This window comes from Etheostoma spectabile, chromosome 13 (assembly GCF_008692095.1).
Source record: "Etheostoma spectabile isolate EspeVRDwgs_2016 chromosome 13, UIUC_Espe_1.0, whole genome shotgun sequence".
NCBI lineage: Eukaryota > Metazoa > Chordata > Actinopteri > Perciformes > Percidae > Etheostoma > Etheostoma spectabile.
Window position 1 is genome coordinate 9,285,716 of NC_045745.1, and position 5,385 is coordinate 9,291,100.

Genomic DNA, 5,385 nt, shown 5'->3' on the forward strand with positions numbered 1-5,385 from the left:
CCCCCCCCCCCCCCCCCCCCCGATTTAAGATTGAAAAACAAACCCCTTCAGACACATGCTGTGGAAATGATGCCATGCTTCTCACAGAGAAGCAGATAATCACGGCGCTAAATAAAATTAGCGGCGTTGAAGATGTAAATTCAATCAAATCTCAGTCGTGTGTTCTCCTTTACAGTCAAAATCAAAAAGGTTATCACAACAAGAAGTATAGAAACTAGGGCTGCACAACTAATCTGTTTTATGGAAATATTAACTAGTGCAAAATCCAAATTGCAGGAAAAAAAAAAAATCTCTGTCTGGTCCAAATTCTCGCAAAAAAAGAAAAAAACACACTAAAATATTTGTTTATATTTTTCAACAAAAATTACAATAATGATGCAAAGATTATCATTCCATACAATATCTGGAATCATATCGCAATATCAGTCAAAATAATTGCTATTTGATATTTTCCTAATATCGTGCAGGCTAATAGAAACTGAAACAAAGAAATTGCTGATTTGTGTGATCTCTTTTTTCTCATCAAGTACAGTTTTGTTTTAGGGCTTAATTATTGGTCTTTTAGATTTTGTTTACAATCCAAGCCCTCCCACGCTTACAAAAGCAGAACGTGAACCTGACACATTATGTATTCAAACTACATCATTCAGTGAAACAAGCATATTCATCGTTCCCATTGGGCGAGCGCAAAATAAATCTATTGGAAAACACCCCCCCCTCGAACCTCGGAGACTGAGCCGGGCGCAGCTACGCTCTGTAATGTTAAATCTGAAATTCATTTTGAGGTGCAGCAACAACAACAACACCACCACAAACACAAAATCACACAACCACCCCAGACGGCAGCTAAACCATGTTGTTATTTGAAAATGAAATGTTGCTTCGGTTCCCAGCAGGCCACGCTGAAGATTCCCAAAAACAAATCCAGCATAATTAGTAAATCCAGAAATACTAACTTGCGCAGCAGCTCCATTTGCCAGACACAAAATGGCTCCGAGGCCATCTGTGGTCCATGTAATTGCAGAGGATTAGGGTGGTCGCTAAAAGTCAACACCAAAAATAGACATTACAGACGTCAAGACGTGAATACCATAGACTCAGGCTCCTGAATCAGCAGGTTCCATTTCTGCTGAAGGGTCTGAGAGCTCTGTAGGAGAATTTAACCCAAAAGGATCTCTCACACACACACACACACACACACACACACACACACACACACACACACACACACACACACACACACACACACACACACACACACACACACACACACACACACACACACACACACACACACACACACACACACACACACACGATAGATTATCAAAATAGTTGCCAATTAATTCAATAGTTGATAACAATCGATTTATCTTTGTAGCTGTAAAAAATAAAAATAAAACAAAATGAAAAATCTCATAACCTCTCGTGCCACCGTCTACTTGAGCACACCACCCTTGATATGAAAACAGAAAGCCCTGCTGCAGATTAGCCGTGAAGATGGCCGGGCGGAGCAGACAGCTGGGTGTTTAGACGGAGAGCTTCCTGTCACAGCGGAGGAGAGCTGCTCCTCCAGCACCATCAGGGAGGCGGTGTCAGCGCCCGCTAATGTCCTACTGCTTGTCGACTAAGCGGGGGCGGAGGGGCTCCTGCCAAGTGGTCGCTCGACCTAGTCTAAAGGGGAATCTTGTGGGGTCATTAGCTGAAATAATTGATTATTTAGAGTCAGATCAGAGATGCCCTTGATGGCCAGCGCTGGGGGGGGGGGGGGGGGGGGGGGGGGGGGGGGTGATTGCTCAGCTGGCTAGTGGCAGTGTATAAATCAAACTGTGTTTTCTTTATTTTTTTAATCAGGAAAGCGGTGCCGAGCTGAATTGAGAAGTAGGAGGGGATGCTAATGATGCCGGCGTATGTGGGTTAAGCGGAGAGGATGGCGGACTTTGTTGCTGCTCATGAGAACTACAAATTAGTCACAGCGTGAGCCTACACAGGAGTTGGTAAATAAACAAGTCATTTTATTAAAATAAATAAATAAATAACTCGTTGATTAATCACAAATTTTGTGATGAGTTCCCCTGCAGTTTTTGACCCTCACAAGTATAAATAATACTTCTATACTGTTTGGTTTTGCTTTACATTGAACTTACTTTAATCTTGTTTTTATACATTACTTGTCTTTTTTTATTTTATAAATTGCTTATCTTTTTAATCTTCATTTGAATATATTACTTACTGCACAGTGTTTTCATTTGCTCTGTATCTCTGGCACATATTGCAGAACTGACAATAAAGTTGACTTGATACAAGCAATCAAAGTTAAGAAATTCAAGATAAGGTTTTTAGAAATCACTGTAGATTATTTGTCTTATTTCAGTTCAATTAAGGAGTTTTAATTGTTTGTCAAACCAAAATGCTGCCATGCACAGAGCCAGCACCGTAAAGGTACTTATCCATAAGGGGGGCCACATACTTGTAGCCAGCCCAGAAGACCTCTTCCTATTTCTCCTCTATTTTCTGGCATACTCCACTATCTCAAAAAAGGTAAAGTTCCATTGAAATAATGTCAAAGAAGCAGCATATACGGCCCTTCCTCCTGGTTTCACCCACCTCATCACTACCGTAATGACCGACCACTAAAGAAACACAGAACACCGAGTGGACGGGAGGAACAAGACCGTCTCGGGCCTCAGCAGGACTCTAAACGACACCATTAAACAAGGTCGTAATTCTCATTTTATCTGTGCCCACGTGAACGGGGAAATGATTACCTCCCGAAGCGTTCGCGAGGCAGGAAGCTCGGACTCGCCGAAGAGAGCCAGCGGGGGGGCGGAAGATGAATGCAGCTAGCCAGAGGGCGGCATTATTAGGGGGCAGAGGCAGCCTGTTCCAGTCTACAGTAGGTGAGGACCCCACCCCCTCTAAAAAAAAGAAGAATGTGGTTTTTGTCGAGTTATTGCAGACAAGATGAATAAAACATCTTCTGGTTGCCACTGGGGGGCCGAGTTGGAGCTGATCAAGCCAAGTTCAATGTCAAATCATGTCTGTAACGGAGTCCACAGCGCCAGTAGAGCCCAAAATCCTGCTGACCATTCACTGCTAATGGTAAGTTCTTTATATCGGTCCATCTATACGTCCGGCTGTCCATCTATCGATCTATCCATCCTGATAGATCACTGAATACTGACAAGTTTCCAGAGCCCAAATTGATGTTTTCAAAATGCATTTGGCTTTGGCAGCCCAGTCCAAAACCCCCAAAAAGAATCCATTTTATAATGTAGAGGGGATAAAACAGCAAAATCCTCAAATTTATGAGGCTGGAACAAGCAAACATTTGGTATTTGGTTGGACGTTTCAATTTAAAATTGATTTGAGCTTGTGAATGGTCTGATCAATCTGTTTAGGGTCACAGGGGACTCTGTCCAGCATGAGGACACACCGTGAACATGTCCCCTGTCGCCCTAACTCTACTGCTACTTATTGAACTAAAGCACATCTTTACTAGGGCTGTGGGAATGAATTCCAAAAGTCAAATATAATTGGAATGGCACAAAAAAAAAAATCAATAACTATTCGAATGCTGAAACTACAATTAAAATGTGATTTTTATTTATAGATTGGTTGGCTAACGTTTGAACAGCAATTTATCGATATATGAGGCTAGATAGTCTTAGATTTTGGATATCGTAATATGGTGATATGACAAGTGTTGTCTTCTGGTTTTAAAGGCTGCATTACAGTAGAGTGATGTGTTTTTCTGAAGAGACACCAGACTGTTCTAGCTGTTCCATTATTGGCCATTACGCACATAGTTAGGATATCAACATAACTGATGATTGATTAATTGATCAAAAATCTCAGTGTGTGCACATTTTGTGAAAGCAACAATAGTCAACCCGACAATCCCGCCACAATATCGATATCAAGGTATTCGGTCAAAAATATCTGGATATTGGATTTTCTACATATCACCCAGCTCTATTGTAAGTAACGTTGAAATTGGAAAGATAGAATAATAGTTTAAACATGACATCCACCGATTATCAATAGTTAGACTGACTGCATCGCGAGTTATAGGAGCTTAGAGGGGTGGGAATCCCCAGAGGCCTGACGAAGAGCGTGTATCGTAGTCAATCACAACATATATTAGATCCTGGTAGAAGCATGCTGCATGCTGATTGGCTCACAGACGCTGATGCAAAAACCTGCACAAAGTTACCCATGAACACAGGGTTGTGCACCTATACGCGAGCACACGTACGCACTGCAGCCCACCCCTAGCTATTGTCTCCTGACAGCATTTGTTCTTTTTTTCCACCATTGTCTAACCTGTCAAGCCCTGCCAAAATATGTCTCCTGTCTCCCTGTGGCTCTGTGCACACAGACGCTACCTTCCAATTATCTGAAGAGAGCAACAGACAGAAAACTGGGTTGATAAATCTGAGCAACTTTTGACAGTGACATGTTTCACAAGGTTGTTCTGTTCCTTTTATTACCCCCCCCTCCTTTCCTTCCATTCTTACCTTTCTTCCTTCTCAGGTCTCATTTTCCTGATCCTTCCTTGTGTCACATAACTCAACCCTCCTCTCTCTCTCTGTGTCTCGCAGACAAAGAGGCACATTGCTTGCAAGGCTACAAAAGGTGAGTGACTGTCAAAGACTGGGCTCTAATTACTAGGTAATGCTGCAGCATCCCTACTGTGTGTGTGTGTGTGTGTGTGTGTGTGTGTGTGTGTGTGTGTGTGTGTGCATTACAATTAACTCTGTATGGATGTTAATGAAACGTGTGTGTGTGTGTGTGTGGTGTAGGTCCAGTTTATACCTCTGTCTTTCCTCAGCATTGTGCAGGGTGAACTGAACACAGTGGTAAGTTGGAGCCATCTTTGAATGTTATTTTGCAAAACAATTAACCCAAGCAGAAATCCTCATGCGTTGGTGTAAAGTGACGCAAATTATATATATAATATATATATATATATATATATATAATATATATATATAATATAATATTTAATTTAAGTATTAAACAAATTTAAAAAACTCAACCTAACAATACAACATATAAAACAGAAAAGAATAAAGACAAATATAACAAAAAAATAAAAAAATATAGTGTAGAGTAAAAATAAATAAAGTTAGCTAATAAAAATATATATATAATATTTAGGATGTTAAACAGCAACTTTACAAAACAACACAAAACTACATAGGCTACATACATATAAAACAGAAAAGAATTAAAAAAATATAGATTCAAAAAATAAATTAAAATATAGTGTGAAAGAATTTAAATAAAGTTAGACAATGAAAATTATAAATAAGTCAAATAAAAATAATTTCAATATAAAATATGACAATCTACATGGCTAGTGTATATATATATATATAT

At 40.0% G+C, this 5,385-nt stretch overlaps 1 protein-coding gene across 2 annotated transcripts in view; it reads right to left on the reverse strand.

The window, feature by feature from the left end:
• The window catches only part of sgcd (sarcoglycan, delta (dystrophin-associated glycoprotein)), a 361,460-nt gene that overhangs the window by 320,500 nt on the left and 35,575 nt on the right, over nt 1-5,385 (reverse strand). The window lies entirely within an intron of this gene.